Here is a 17256-nt window from a genome sequence, read left to right on the forward strand (position 1 = left end):
ACAGGGTAGCCTGGCTAGAGTATGCCATCCTCTCCAATCTCAAAGATAGCTTGTGCCTCTCGGAGGGCCATCTGCAGGGCTGTAGATTGCTGAGCTGGTTGCATGGCCAAGTGAAGACACTGTGGACTGGGGCTCGGTGGTCGCTCCAGCTGTCGGAGCGGCAAAGGCACGGATGGTGGAGGGCTGTCCAGCAATTGTGGGTAGAGTGGCTGTGCCAGGACTGGTGGAGCTGCTGAGATGTACGGCGGTGGGAAGATAGGTTCTTTCTTGGGGTCCCTGTGGTGTATGTATTTTTCTGGCTCCTCCTTGTCTTTTCCCCGAGTCAGTTGGGCCACAAGTACCTTACTCTGTGCTTGCATATTCGTGCATAACCGGACCCACGGGAGCACTATAGTAGTGATTTGCAGCCATAAGTCTATGTACGGAAACTTGTCTGGATGTCCAGGGGTCCCTGTCATTAGCCAGTACACATCTCTTACAGGGTGGAGGTCTAGGGTCCCTTCCAAGGACCATCATACCCCGAAGGCGGGCCATTCAAGCTCACAAAGAGTAGGAAGCTTTCTCGGGATTAGCTTGACTCCGTAATCCTCTGAGAAACCTTTCTTAAAAACTTTCAACATGCACTTTAAGACAGTTGGCTAAGAGGAACCTCCCTCCATGCCTCCCATGACAGACAACAGTCACACCACATGGAAGGGTAAGGGATAGGATTGGGGAAACTTTGGAGGGAACATCATTTGCTTAGCCTGTGTCTGGCTGTACCCCTCTTGGGGATATTTCAGGCACCTCTTAGCATTGGTGGGTCGGTATAAACCCCTGACCTGGATCACTGGAGTATACTCCTCACAGAGGTCCAGTGACACCACCTTATGCCGAATGAGGTTCACCACAGAACTGTGGATTGGGGCTCACCTCTCGCTTTGTGGCAAGGCCACACACATTGCACTCACTCTCTTTCATGCAACCTCCCACCGTTCCTTAACCAGTTCTGTGGAGAGTAGGCAAGTTACTCCTCTTAACCTGTGGAGGATGCTCGGTTACTATCTGGAGGGTGGTTGGGCCTCCCTTTGCCCAGTGTTAACCAAACACATTACACCCTGTGACTGTGACACAAAGACAAACAAAGGTGGGTGCCCCCTCCAAAGGGGAGACCATTCAGATGCTCATCTGGCCATGTCCCGAAGGAGCTTAGGTGACGCTTGGCTGTAGTGGACTCAGCTTTGTGACTAACGATCAGACAGTAATATAGTGCTGCTCTGGACCATATGCTACATACCACAAAACCGCAGAATGAGCCCACTTGGACTCCATAGCCTTTAGGAGACATTAAGGGTGCCTAGCCATGGAGCCATAAACTCGTACCTGACTGATCAAGTCAGCCAACTCATTCATTCACTCATTCATACATCAGGTTAAAATATGGCCTCCCCACTTTTCGAAGGCCCTAACCTGACATCTCCCCTGGGGAGACCTTGATGTCTCCTCTTCCCTTTTAGAGACCCTGATGTCTTCCCCACTGGGAAGACCCTGACCAATGTCCTCTAACTGAAGACTCGCAGGTGATCAAGCTCCTCTTCCAACTGGAGATGGGGCCTGACTAGGGGGTGATCCTGGGACCTTACCTTATCCTGTGGCCATTTCCTGGTGAGTTTGTCTATCCCTCCTATGAGTCCGGTTGGGAGCTCAGCTGTCCTGGGAGTCGGGGTGCCAGTCTGAAAGAGAATCCGGAATGCTCATCAGGTGGCACACCTCTTCATTCGTCTTGGAGCCCCTTTGCCCCGGTATGAGCGAGCCACTGGTTCAGTTGCTCAAAGGGCCAGCGAGGTTGGAATCTCACTGGAGCCTCCAGAAATGTTACAGAAAGGAATCAAAATTAGACTGGTGAGAAACCAAGCAGCACTCAGAGGGTTGGAGAACTCAGGTTTATTACGCCAGCGGTCCCAGAGGAGCTAGCGCTCTGAAGATCTGGGCCCAGGGCTCAACTGCAGCATTTCTTATGTAGAACCTTTTTGGCATGGGCTGATTGGTTAATTTGTCCTCAGACCATTACAAAGCTGCCGGAGTTGCTATGGTTGCAGGTAGTTACATTGAATTACAAAGTGCAGAAGTTGCTAGAGGACACAAACATAACATCTGTTGCTTAGATCAAACAAAAAGTAACATGAGTCTATCAATTTTGAGTACAGCCCATGCAACAGGCATGTTTACAGAAGCAGAACAGAGAGCCAATTAACCTTTTGAATGGAAATTCCTTTTCACACTGGCTGCCCTCTTAGCTGAGAAAGCACAGGTCGTCCAGCTTGTCACATTCCTCACTGCCCTCTCTACTTCACACCTGGCTTTGACACCTGGCCTACTTCACTTAATTGCATTATCTGCCTGGTCATTGTGAGGTGCTTTAGCTTTCCCTGTATGAACAAGAAAGCTCAGGGTCAGAAAGGTTAAGTGTTCTCTATAAGGCCTTGTAGCCAAAACTCACTCAAGCAAGCTTGAGTCAGAAGCACGTCTAGTATGAGGTAGGTACTCAAAATTTCTGTATTAGTGTATTGATTGGAAAATACTGGGTTCTTGTATGTACAGTTTTGTGAAGTGAAGTCCCTGCTACTGTATGGCCTTGGGCAAGTTACAAAAACTCTCTGTGCCTCATTTTTCTTGTCTGTACATTGAACTTATTAAGAATTTCTACTAGGAACTATGTTGCAAGAATCAAATTAGGTGAAATAACTGTTGTAAAATACTAAAAACTATCCAGCACATAGTGAGTTTTCAATAAATGGCAATTATATTTTTATAGACTGCTGAAGAATTAATTTTTTCAATTGCTGATGTGTTTGTTGACTCAATAAATCTATATTGAGTGTCTGCTATGAGCCAGACATTTTTTTCTGAAGTTTTGGAGTATAGTGATAAACAAAACAGAGATTACCTCTCTTATCTGTGGAACTTATATTCTAGTGGGGAAGAAAAGTAAATAAATGAGAAAAAAGTTTATAGATTATGACAAGAACTCTGGAGAAAGTAAATAGGATGATGTCATTGAGAGTCAGTGGGGACCTAGTTTGAAAGTAGGCAGGTCAGCCTTCTTATGGCCTTTGCTCATAAGACCTAGTGACAAGAAGGAGCCAGTTGTGTAAGAAATAGGCTTTGGCATTACAGGTAGCTGGAAAAGCAGTGCAGTGTGTCAGTCCTGAGGCAGAAACATACTTGGCTGACTTGAAATGGAAGGAAAGCCCCCCTGTCTCTCTGTTATAGTGTATGATTGGGTTGGTGGCTGGTGTTGGCATTAAAGCAGTAGAAAGTAACCATATTATGCAGGGCTTTCTAGACCACAGAAAGAAGTTTGTATTTTATCCTAAAGATGGCAGGCAACCTCTGCCCACTTTTTGCTTTGTGACTCAGTGGCTTTGGAGAGTCTTTGAGCCTTGAAATGCTTTTATGGGTCTCAAGGCTGCTTGTGCTTAGAAAATAGGTCTCTATCAGGTGTGCTCAAATTGTGGTCCTCAATCAGTAGTATCAAGATTCCCTGGTGGTTTGGTAGAAATGCAGAATCTCAGGCCCCACTTCAGAATTACTAAATCAGAATCTTTTGGGATGGAGCCCAGGAATCAATATTTTAAAAAGCTCTCCAAGTTATGCTCATGTACACTTAAGTTTGATAGACACTCATTTCTATAATACATTTGGGCAGATTTTCATAGGCGTTGGAGCTGTACTCTCTAGAAGCAAATGGAAGTCTTTCATGGGAACCCAGACGATGCTGTCAGCCACCAAGGGTGCCTACTCACCAGGGTTGGGCACTGGTGCCAGAGCGAGAAGTCTTCTATTGCATGTACAAAAACCCCTCTGTCCACAGCACATCTTTGATGTTAGTGGCAGATTGGCACAAGAGTGATTTATGGTAAAAAAATTAAAAATATATATATATATATATCTTTCTTTTAGTCAGGAAGCTTAAAGCAGAAGCTAATATTTTAGATTATTTAGGATAAATATGCTTTACCAAAAATGACAGAAAAGCTAAGAGGTAGAAGGGATTTTGGGAGCATCAGTTAATGCTCTGATCTTGCAAACAAAGAGACTGGAATCCAGAGATGTTATATCGTTTTCTTGGGGACATGCAATTGATTGGTGACAATACTGGGTTCAGAATTGAGGCTTCTCCACCTTTTTGTCTGCAGTTTACTTAGTATATTCTGTCTTGATGGAGAATCTTCATGTGTCTTGCTCCTTATATAATTTGTAAACATTTTTAGAATTATTTTGGAGGAAAAAATTATGGTTACCACTTTTACTAGTTTTGATGTTATTATTTTAAATATAATTTTGAATTATTAGCTAATATTTTCATGTTTTTTTCATCCTCTGGAAAAGATACTTAATAAGAAATGATACATTTGTCCATGTAAGATTTAAGTTAAAACAGCTTACTGTTACCAGAGCATTTTATAATGGGGAATAATGTTTTTGTAATGCCAAAATATGTAGAATAGTTGGCACAAAGTCTGCAATAAATAACAACTTTCCAGTGTATGTATTAAAGTAATTGGTAAATGTATCTTTCAAAACAGTATTTCCTGTTCATATTTTACAGCATCACACTTGATATATTGACATACCCTCATTTGAAAGGTGTTTTCCCCTACCTCTAGATTCTATGTCTGTCTTGCTGTTTTCAAGTGTAAGGAAGTGGTGGTTTTAGAAGTTACATCTTCGTTATGTGTAAAAAATGTTTTTGTGTTAACAGTGTCCCAGGAGCTTTTGCTGACAATTCCAGTTTCCAAACAAAACATTTGGGCAATGGTGAGGGCTTCGATCCCTTCTCTGATTTGCTGTCAACCATGAATGGGTGGATGTGATGCCTGCTGGCCGAACGGGTGAGTGAACATTTATGATTACTCATCTGAAAATTCGCAAGACAAAAAGTCAGCTGAAAGGGTCCTACACAGTGCAGGAAACTGATACAAGTCTTAAGTTGATCAGAACAATTGCACTGAGGATGAGAGATTCTCATTTCAAAAGGAGGGACAAACTGTCATTTTCTGGTATAATCTTTTTGGATAACTCTTAGAATGATCTGAAGATTTACAAAAGGCATAATGGGACACAGGAGAATTTTTTTTTTTTTTTTTTTTTTTGCTTGCGTGTTTCTTTTAACTCTTTGGTTGGACTACCCAAATTATGAACCACATGCACAGTTGAATGAGTATTACTTTTTTGGTTCATTGCCACTTGGCTACAAAATGAACCTGCATGAAATATGACTAGAAGGACCTTATCTTGAGTTTCAGGGAAAATTTAAGTCTGATGTATTCATTGAGAAGGTCCCATCTCAAGCCTTCCTCATGATTAGAAAGCTAAAGAGTTGGGAACTTTGGATGCTCAAATATTTCAGGAAGACTCATGGACATTTTCTTCTATTGTAGTTTACCTCATCAAATTATTCACTGTCATTTTTCAGGGGGAGGTTAGAAGGGATACAGTAAATCTTTTCCTGTTATATATATTATCTGATTTTGATGGCATCTATCATGTTCCTAAGAAATCAGTGGTTCCCGTGTAGTAATGAGTGAACAATTGTGAATTGCTTTTATTAGAGACAGTATTTGGTTGAATCCAGGTCTTTTGGGTAAATGCTCTGACATCAGTCAGTGGTAGCTTTGTCATAAAGTGAGGTCAGTTTTATGGGGAACCATGTTTTAGGCTTTGTATTGAATGACATTTAATGTAAGAACTATTGGCATAAGCCCTTCTTGTTTGTCTTAGTTTAGTTGTATATCAGACAGATTTTAATTAATAGAGGGAAGTAAAGTGAAGTAGAAAGAAAAATATATTGGAAATTGGGTGACCTATCAGCTGCCTAGCAAGGGGCAAGTTAGTCTCTGTTTCGAGTTTCTGTTTTTAAAATAAAGCAGGTAGGTTAGAGTGTCCTATTTCTCAGGCTGACAAGGTCCTAGAAGTTGCCTATTTAAAGCTCTTCATTGCACAAATGGAGTAGCTGAAACCCATAGAGTTTGAGATGTAAAGTCCCTGGGTATGGTCAGAATTGGATCTGCTCTTTTTGTCTATCTTATCTCAACTATAGAGATTGAGAAATTGAGCTCATGCCATTTAGTAAACTTTTTCTGATGATAAGTATCTCTTCCGAAACCTTCTTATGCATTCATTATACATGGGCCAGAGTTTTAAAGATTTTACACTTAGAGATCATTTAGACAAATTCTTCTTTCATAGATTCAAAAAAAGAGCCTTGTTAAGCAACTTGGCCAAATATTGCAGACCAGATGATCTGTAAAGAACCTGTGGGCTCTAAAATTCACTTCTACTTAGGCTAGCTTATCTGACTACTTGTCCTTTGCATTCAGTTTTGCTGGAGCTAGAAATTAAGTTTTCTATCTTCCTTACAGTATTCGTTCTTTCATTGGCAAGAAATAAGGCAAATATTAAATAGTAACACTTAAGGCAAGAATGTCTATAGCGAAAAGAAATAGTTGACGTAGCCATGGAATTTTAGATCTGTTAGAGATCTTTGATCATCTGATTGGGTGGTCCTAGGCAAGTTCCTTGGCTCCCACACCTGTGAAGTTCTTCCGAGGTTTTTCCATTGCTATATAGCTACGACAGACTTTTGTGAATAATCTGTAGACTAGTGAGCAGATAGCGTGCATTATGAAAAATTGTATCTTTGGGGATCCAGGTAGAGTTGAGAACAAAGCCTGGGTCTATCTAATATACACATATGAGAATTCATAGAAGTGGTTGGAATTCTGAAGGTATTGAAATAGCAACAAACTCATGTTAGAAGTTACCTCTCATCTCTGTCTTCAGAATTGAGAGAGTCTGACTCAATCTCACTGTCATAAAATTGATATATGAAATTTAACAAAACCACATGAATGGATTTATTGAAAACTAGTTCATTTTATTCATTAATTTCATTGGGCAAGACCTGCTATTTGAAAAATCAATCCGAACTACTGTAATGAAAATGTTATCTTCTTTGAATTGATAAAACATACTGTTAGGCCCAGTCGAATACCAGTTTTATATAAATATGGAAGTGCTTTGTATTTATCAGATTGTAATAAACGTCTCTTCACTATATTTTTAGTAGGAAATAGATGTCCCTGAAAGCCAATAAATTGGATGGAGCATGTGCTCTGATTTTCCACTCTTCTTGTTTTCCCTCAAGCACACTTTTAAGGTTTAGCTTAAAGGATGAATTCTTCTCCTGTATGATGCAATACCCTGGCTTTGCGTGCCTTATGTATTTGATCCCTAGTTAGTCTTTCCAGTGTCATGGCTTTTAGAACTTTAGTTTATTGAGTAACCAACAGAAACACCAATTGTTACAGCTGATAATTTGGAGTTTTTAGGCTTGAAATGAACTCTGATTCTGAGTAGAATGTCATGGTAGGTATCCTCATGGTAGAACAGGGTCACAGTCACAGGGCTTGGCATCCAGAACAACAGATCACTCTGCTCAAATGCAAGGAAATGAAACTGTATGATAAAATGTTTACATAAGTAGATCATTATGGCAAAGTTTTAAGGTCAGAAAATGGGTAATGTACTCATTTATGTTGGTGATAACCATGCCTGTGTAACAGATTAACTTAGGGGCAGGCTACAGAGAAAGATGGGCTAAGCACTTGAATCTCTCTTGTAGTGATGTGTTTCGTTCATGCCACCATTCTCCAGCAGGGAGTCAGAGTTAGCTGCTGTTTCCCTGGCATAAAGCTTTTGTTGATATTGTTACCTATCAGATGCACATCACGAGACTCCATGAGTGAAGGGCAACTAAGTGTGCTGCATGTTTAATAGGCAGTTAGCCACAGTGTTATTAATCAACGTGATAATAACAGCCGGATTTGCATAGAGTTTTCCTGAGAAGAGTTGAATGTATATGGCAAATATGCAGGCTTGATTGTTGGTCTGTGCCTTAGCATTGCACTGTCCCTATCAATAAATGTCCCTTGCTGCTGGATCTGGTATAAGAGTGGAAGCATCATGTGATATTGTTTTGTCACCACTTGTTTTCCTTATTTGCCCATAGTTCCTCTTTTGATCTCTCTCATAATCAAATTCATAGCATTCAACCTACTAGGAAGAGGTAAAATGGGGAAAATAATTCTCCTCACTTATGACTTGGTAATGGGCTACTTTTTGCCTGGGAGTTCCTTGCTTTTTTATAAAACTCAAGAGTGTGGGTTTTTTTTTTTTTTTGGTCATGGGTTTTGGGGTGGGGTGGTGGTGGTACAGCTTCCAGGAAGAGGTGGGGGCAGGTTTTTTAGGACAGGAAAGCTAGCTGATGGGCTCCCCTGCTGAGCTGCCTCATGTTGGAAGCTATCAGTGGGCCAAGCCACTTTGTTGTGCTTAAACTTCCAGTCCCTGAAATTCTGACTTTGAAAAGTAATTTTAACAATTTAATAAACTACATAATATATTTTATAAGCTGAAGCGAATGATCTTAAGTATTTTGGTCTCTTTTATAACACAATGAACCTAATATTGGTAAAAATACAGATCTTCACTCACGCCATAAAGAGAGGCTAGATTTAATAAGCAGTTATGAGTGCTGGCAGCTGCCTATCAGATTGTATAACTTGGGCTCCAGCATGTGAAGACAATGTCAACTTACATTTTATCTCTGAAGTATTTTTGAGGCGTTTATTTTGCCTTTCTCTCCAGTTCCTAACGTAATAGGAGTAATGTAATTGGCTGAATATTTTCCACATAGCTAATTGGCTAGGGGCCGAGGTGGAAACCATTGTGTGGCTTGACGAAGATCAGAAATTAATATGACATTTATGTGGAAGTAATGGAATCTATTAGTAATATAGTAATTCAGGATAGTGAGAGCAAGAGTGTCCATCCTTTTCTTGCCTATAATCAGCAGTTCTGAAGATGATGAAAGAACCTCTAACCCTCCTCCCTCCCAAATTCTCTAATACCTCACAGCAGTGGCCAGCCAGTCTCTATGTCTAATTTACTTTTAAATTCTTCAAACAGAACTATAGAACAAACTAATGAGTTATTCAGTTTGTCAATTAAAAAAGAAAATCCACCAACTATTATTATAAGATTAAATTCCAATTAAAAGATTGCATTTAATTCTGAAGCTATAACATTGTTTTAATGAATTCTGGTGGAGGTGACAGTTTATGTGAGATAAATTGATATGATGTAGGTACATATAAATTCATTGGATAATGTTAAACATGTTACTTCATATATATTAGCTGTGAAATTTATTTCCTTTCTAGTTATGTCCCCAAGGAGATAGAGTCAGAGGGAAAAACATATCTTCAAAGAAAGAACCTTTTCTGTCCTTTCAGATACTTGCTCTGAAATAGTCTTTTCTCACTTTTATTAATCAAAAATTTGTTAAATTTCTGCATTAACTGAATTTATGATTCTTGCTGTATGCTATTTATAAAATTGAATATAGGTTTTATGATATGGGAAATTAGTTTAGGAATGAGAATATGATCCAATTTTGTAATAAAGGTAATCTGCATTTATATTGCAGATATTTTCCATCCCTCTCTAAGTCCCTTATGAGATTATATACACATTTATCTGGACATGCAAGTTTACTATAGAGTAAACTTTTAATGTATTGGATAGACTTTGTTCACATGACACCTACACAAAGCATTAGACCCGTTGCTTAAATCAAGGGTGGCAGATATTCTTAACATACTTTCCGTCTCACATCCCCCCTTCTCTTTCTTGCCCATTCCTGTACCCCAGGCAGATGTCACTAATTGATCACATTATCTCTTCTGTTGAATGTGGATGGGGCCTCAGAATTATTCCACTTAAATTTTTGTAGTCAAGCTTACAAATACACCATTTTCATGAGTATGGGCAAAATCATGTCAAGCAAGTAGACTTTTGACCCCAGTCTGTAGTTTTTCTTTGTATATCTAATAAAATTTACTCCAATATCTGGCACCCAGTGGTTAAACAGTACATGTTTGTTATATGAATGAGAGAATCTTACATATGCACAATTCTGGCGATTATTTGGTTGTGTAACAATTGTATTTTTGACATGTATACACCATATTTGTATGATTTGTCAGGTAGTTTATTTTCTAATGGTTTTGGTGTTATGTGTATGACACGTTATAGTTTTATAGGGTTTTGTTTTTTGTATTTCTGTAACATTGGAAAAGACAAGAAAGAGACACTTGTCACCCTCTAGTTACCTGTGCATCAGCTGAGGCTCAAACATAGCAAGGAAGTGGTGGGGTGAGAACTAAACCCAGACTTTCACTCTCCCATTACAGCTTCTTTCTCAAAGGGAGGGGCATGGGCATGTACCAGATGCTGACCGGTGCAGGGCAAGTTTCTTGCAATTTCCTTTTGCATATTAATCTTGGTTTTTATCAATACACTGAAGCAAGCTGTACCAAGGAAGAAGGCATTCAGCTATTATATTTCAAATGATATCTTCCGTGATGTAAAATTCTAGGAACTTAAACTACATTGCATGTTGTTTTCGAAAATATTCTGTTTTCTGTTACTTGGTTCAAGTAATGCATAGAGGCTAAGAGAAGGAAATTTCCATTCAGTTTATATGTAGGCTGCTGAGCAACCCTGTTGAGAATTGCCATCATTTTAATTACTCCTTAAAGAAAAATGGGCAATTAGTGCATGTAAGCACCATTTAGTTAACATACATTTTAATTTTATTTCCACATGTTTATTATATGTGTTGGTCATGGAAAGTAGAGTTCTGAAAGGTGATTGTGGGTGAACATGCGCGTTGTTAACTTCTCAGCTCATATTCATAGGGTGATATGGTTGGCCTTGGTCAGGTATGACAAAATTATGGTCCATTTTGATGGTGGCTCTTGAATTTTCTTAATGCAGAATTCTGTGCAACTCCAACTGGTTGATTGGAATAGGCTTATGACTTGAAGTCTTTCTCATCCCTCCCTGTGATCCCTGAGATTTTAGTAATATTTGTAACAAATAATTATAGGAACCATTCATTAGGCATTTGTTTTTCCTACAGTGGTTTGGATATCACATTAGTTATCTCATTTAATCCTAACAGCCTTTCTATGTTCCGGATATTATTCTTCTAGTTTGATTGTTAAGAAGACAGAGCTCAGTGCCTGATCAAGGTCACATGGCATGTTTTACAAGTGGGATTTATCTCAAATTGGGATAGTTTGAAAGCCTGTGTGTTAACCATGAGAGCATGCCACCTCCTCATCTTTGAGCTGATTTGTTGATTCTTTAAGATTCTTTTATTTGATTTAGGCAGGGAAGATTTTATAGCCTATAGTTGTCTTTATAGAAGAAATGGAATCTAATTCATTTAAAACTGCAGTTTAACCTACACAAAGGATTTTTACAAAACCAGTGATATAAAAGGGAATAACTTCTTCCCCAAATACTCCTCACCTTCTGGCTTTTTCCTCAGTCTAAAATCTCCCAGAATCACGTAGTGGGCTCAGCATCGTGTGCTTCCTTTGGTCCTCTTCTAAAATAAAAATGCTTCTGGTGCTGGCAGCTCACGGATTCTTCAACATCTGAGCAGATGAGATTTCTTCTTTGATACACTATGAACAGACCACACAAGACTAGCAGGCCAGTGGTTCCAGAGAATGGCTTGGCTCCTGGACTTCTGTGCTCAGGGTGAGAGTCAGGCAGTGGGTAGATCAAGCAAGCCCTGTAATTCACCAGGTTAATTAGGTCCCATGTCTATGGCCTGCAGGGACTTCCACCCCTCCAGGACGGACTTTCAGGCTAAATGGCCAGGTGGCTTATTTCTGCTCTGTAGAATAATTTTTTTCAACATGTGCATTCAGTTATTATTAAGAGGATTTTTCTCCCCATGTTTTTTAGAGTTAGATATTGGATTGTGTAAGGGCAAAATGGGATGTCATTTGCAATTTCCTTTACAAATCTTCACAAAAGAAAAAATGGAATGTTATCTTCGTATTCTAGAATCTGGATGATGGGTATGTAGAGTCCGTTATATTATTTTTCTCTTTATATATTTTACCACTTTTATAATTACAAAAATGTGTATGTGAGGAAGGACTGAGGGACTAATATAGCTAATTCTGTAGTGTAGTGATTGATAAACGAATCCCTGGGTAGAACCAGGTCCCTGCTCCCCTTTCTTCCACCCCACCTTGGCCAGCCCTTGGCTTTTTAGGGCAAGAATATGCTAATCTAATCAGCTAAAAGTTGAAGTTATTTTCTGGACAATATAGGTAAAATGACTTTACCCAACATATAGGTTTTCTATAACCTATAAAAAAAATGACAGTAGTTCAATAGCTGTTATAATTGAGCATGTGTAACATGCCAGCGGTTGTTATACATCTGTTAAAGTTTTTATCACTCTTCCTCTTCTGGGAAGTGTTTGGAGAGGAGTAGTGGGGACCTGAATCAAGGGTTCATTGGACTATCTTTTCTACCTCCAAGTCTTTGGGGCCATGTTTTTCAAAGTGTGATCCAAAGGCTACCTGGAAGGCATATTAAATGCAGATTTCTGGGCACAGGTGTGGGGTTTGGTTAAGTAGAGCTTGGTCTATGACGTTAAAGTAAATAGTCTCAGGTTCTTGCCTCAGATTTCACTAATAGTTGTTACCTTGGCCAAGTCAGGACCCCTCTCCAAGCCTCAGTTTCCTCATCTACCACATGGGGATAATGGTACCATCTACTTTGTTGGCTGTGAGAATTCTAAATATAGTGCTTGGTGTCTTGTAAGCACTAGATATATGTTACTTGCAACTGTATTTTAACCTTTTTAAGACATTTGCAGATACCCCGACATAACAGGGATATAGCAGTTAATGCTCCAGGTGGCACTGTTTGGTGGGTATAATTTAAACCTTACGTGTGTCCTAGAAGTGTTTTTTGTAATTATTAAAAACATTTTAAGAATCAGTATTAGAGTTTTTTACATAGATGTTTGAAAAAGAATTTTGTCACCAGAGTGTATGAGAGTTGACAAGTGTAAATACGCAATTAGACAGTTTCAAAAAACGTGTATTATTTACTGATCAATGTAGTGTCTCCTTTGGAGCCATTACACTCAGTCACTTCCTGTCAATCTCTCCACGCTGTTATAATCAGACTATGGATATGCATATTAAAATACAAGAAAGTTATTTTGCATGTGTGGTGGCAGCTTTTTAATTGTTAATGTTGCTGCTTATAAAAGGTATCAGGTTGGTTCCTCTTATGAAGGTTAGTAGTCACCAGAATTGCATGAGAAATTAGGGGAACCAAAATTAAGGGTGGTGGGACATGAGGCCTGACTGGTACTGATCAGTGTGTGTTTCTGCATCCAGTCAGCGACCCAGTTACAAAAAAGAGCTTTTTATCTCATCCTGGTACTGAATACATATAGATTCCTTAAGCTTTTTTTTTTTCTACTACTGTGTTTTTTTGAAAACTTTGATAACTAAAAAGAAAAGTGTTTGTGTACTTGTGTGATGGCAAAAGGGTAATCTAACTTTTCTGTCTATATCAGGCATCGGCAAACATTTTCTGAGCCAGATAGTAAATATTTTAGGCTTTGCAGCCTGCCTGGTCTGTTATAGCTACTTACCTCTGTTGTCATAATAGGAAAGCAGCCATAGATGATATATAAATGATTGGATGTGGCTGTGTTTCCAATACAATTTCTTTTCAGACACTGAAATTTGAATTTTGTGTAATTTCTATGTGCCACTAAGTAGGAATAGTATTTTTATTTTTCTCAATCCTCTTTAATAATGTAAATAGTATTCTTAGCACTGGAGCGTAGGGTTCATTTTGGCCCGGTGGAAGGCTTTAGGTGACTTAAAGCGTTGGTCTAGAGAAGATACAGCATGAAGCATTGGTGCAGATTCAGTTCCTTGTTCCAGCTCCATGATGCTTCACCTCCATCGTTTGCTCTTCAGTTTCTGATGAAATAATGTCATCAGCTTTTGTTCAGATCTAATCTTGATATAGGCTGTTCTGTGTGATTGGATTATTTGTTGAATTTTTTAGAATAAGTTAGTAAGCCCCCCCCCCATTATTTAAAACAGGGGAAATATAAAATTGAAATAAACGTGAGGCGAGGGATGAAAGATGAAGCGGAAGGGAAAACAGGTTGAAGAAGAAAAGTGGGCTTTGAAAGTGACATAAGATCTATATTCTCTTTAGTATCAATGTTTTCTGAAATGTGTTCTGTATCCCACCAGTGGAATTTAAGATGAATTTCCTAGGAGACAACATTTTTGAAAATTTAAGAGTTGGATATTATTTTTGAGATATATATGTATGGTATATTAAATATATAGCAAAATATTAGCACATCAAGCTTGATTTCTCAGATCATATTGCTTAAATACAACATTTAATAAAACTGAGATGTTTTAGGAAAAATATAAGAATTTCCTACAGTGATTTTTGGGCACAGCAAAACTCTTAAAGTTGTGTTCGATGATTAAAGTGGGAAATTTTCTTCTGAATGTTTCTTATTTTATCATGAGGGAAGGGTAAGACCAAAAGACATATAATGTGTATCATTTGATTTTGCTCTAAAGAAACCTCTGGAGGACAAGAATGAGCAAAAATGAGTGTGAGCATTTTGGAGAGAAGATTGGAGAGAAGATGCCTTAGAGTCCTTGCTCCCCTATTTGCTGATGATTTTAATCTTTTACCTTGTAAACAGGGTGGGGGGGCATGAGGAAGAGTGAATTTGTGGAGTAGGGTATTTTTATAAAATGGAGGCCAAGGTATATAACACAGCATCGAATAAATGAAAATGTGTAACTGGAGAGGAGAAATGACAAGGATGTTTTCCAAGAAAGTATAGTGGAATAATCTAGAGGAATACTTCTTTATCGAGTATCATGATAAAATTGACTTAGACACGAAGGGGAAAGAGTTTCTGATTATCAGCAGGCCATAATTTATGAACCAAGATACTGTTTTTGCAGTTGGAGAATAGACATCAAGAAAAAAATGCATCCCTAAGAAGCAAATATGTTCTCACACAAATACCCATTGTAATAAACAAGGCAGGAAGTAGGAAAGAGAATACAACAAAAGTAGAGTTATGTTGAAAGCCGTATCTTTTTTGTCGTTAAATAAAAAATAAACATAATTCCATGATCCAGGGCCAAAATGTAGAACCTTTAATGCATAATAACCAGCTAAATGTGGTGATTAAGAACACAGGATGTTGGCGAGACAACTTGGGTTTGAATTCTGGCTCTGCCACTTACTAACAGTATAAAATTGGGTAAATTACATTGCTCTGAGCCTCAGTTTCCTTACCTTTAAAATGTGAGTAATTATAGTACCTAAGGCATAGGCGATTGTGGGATTAAATGAGTTAATACACATAAAGTATTACGAAAGAGTTGTTTGGCACATAGTAAATTTTTATTAAATCATTATAGCTAGCTATTAGTCCTAAAGTATACCCTAAATAAAAAAATGTGATTTGAGATCACTCCAGCAAATTTGTCATTATCTCTCTGAAATATACCAGGATGTGAATTTTTATGTTACCTGTGCTAAAATTTTAGTGATATACATCGTATACATTCAGAAACTCCTAGACATTTAGTGCTCAAAGGAATAGTGAAGCTTATGCTGTCCCCATGATTCGAGTGCCTACTCTTTGAGGCTGTTTTGCTACTACAGGAACAAACAGACTATTTGAATAACTGGAATGGTGAACTTTTACCCTTGAGGAAGGCTGTTTTATCTTTGACCAGCCCTTAGAGCTAGGAAGTTCTTTCCTGTACCACACTGAAGTCGACCACCCACAGGCTTCCCACTTAATAATTCTATTTGGTACCTTGAGGTTCTGCAGAGCCCATCTCTTTTATATAACAACTGATTAGTTATTTTCAGATAGTTAACAGGTCCTTCTTGAGTCTCCAGGCTGAAAAATCCCTTGCTCCTTCAGCTGTTCCTCTCGTTTGGTTTAAGGTGTCCTGTAAGCATCATGATTGTTTCTCATTAGCACCATTCGCCACAGGGGCGTGTTTTTCGTACATGCCTACGTTTATATAACATACACAGCCACATATATATGTATATATGTATATATACACATATACATATATACATACACACATATATAAATATACATGTACATATATATACACACACACATATATATACACATTTCACTTAAAAGTGCCTCTTTTTGACATAACTGTCTATCATTTAGAAGGGAAACATTTTGACTTTTCTTAAGCCACTTCGTAAATTTCAAATATGGGAAGCTGGCAAGTAAAACTATTGCTAAAGAATCCTAAATCTTCCCTTGAAACTCAGTGTGCCGGAATAGGCTTCTCTTTGTTCCCATCAGGAATCGTGTAGAAGTAATAGTAGTAACTCTGGTTTTGGTGATTGCAGCAGCAGCTCATAGTATGCCTGCTGCGTACCAGATGCTCTGCTCAACCCTCTAGTGCAGATTATTTAGTCTTCCTGACTGTGGTTCTGTTACAATTTTTATTCCTGTTTTCAGATGACAAAGGCAGTGCTAGGGTCGAATTGGAGACTGGTGAGAAAAGCTCACCAGGAGGATTTTTTGGTAAACATGACCAGGATTATTCATCCATATATCTTTAATCTATATAATTTTTCTCTTATACCTAAGAAATTATATAGGTTTTGGTCTCTTTTGCTTTATCCCTTGTTTTAATGCGTGGAAATTATACAAGTTACGTAAAAATTGCCTCCCTTTTTTTGGAATAGTCCACTTTTATTCCATTGAAACAATTCAAACCACTTATTTTTAAAGATACTACTATTCTCAAAGCACTGGAGCCCACACATACAGACACTGGGCATGGTAGTCTTCATTTATTTTTCAGCTTTCTCCAAGTGATTTTCCTCCACCCTTCTTCCAACAAGACTCCCAGAGAGGAAGCCAGTCACAGTGTTGTCAGCAGTAGAAAGCTTTCAAAATACATTCATGGGCATGGGTAACTTGGGGGGATGGCTGGGTGCCTTCTATGAGACTTCACACATTTCCCGAACATGGAGCCTCACCATGGCAACAGCCATGTCATATGACACGTTGGTGACACATGTAAGGTGCTGCCACAACTCATCCCAGGTTGAAGTCTGTGATTCATTGTTTCCACTGACACAGTGACTGCTGTAACTTGCAGTTGGAAGGTTCTCTGATTTTCAGTGCCATTAACTCACACTGACTCCCATGGCACATGGAGGGCTCAGGGAAGGGAACGTAAATAAATAAGTGTGCGCTGTAAACATTGCCTTCAT

The 17256-nt window shown here is 38.7% G+C and overlaps 1 protein-coding gene across 1 annotated transcript in view; it reads left to right on the plus strand.

Annotated features, from left to right (window-relative positions):
• Window positions 1–4855: 4855 nt before the first annotated feature.
• Window positions 4856–17256, plus strand: part of FOXP1 (forkhead box P1) — a 477086-nt gene continuing 464685 nt past the window's right edge. Inside the window, exon 1 of the mRNA XM_016141476.2 lies at window positions 4856–4874. The gene's annotated coding sequence lies outside the window, so the exon portion shown is untranslated. The remainder of the gene's footprint in view (window positions 4875–17256) is intronic.

Source organism: Rousettus aegyptiacus, unplaced genomic scaffold, assembly GCF_014176215.1.
Source record: "Rousettus aegyptiacus isolate mRouAeg1 unplaced genomic scaffold, mRouAeg1.p scaffold_m13_p_4, whole genome shotgun sequence".
Taxonomy (NCBI): domain Eukaryota; kingdom Metazoa; phylum Chordata; class Mammalia; order Chiroptera; family Pteropodidae; genus Rousettus; species Rousettus aegyptiacus.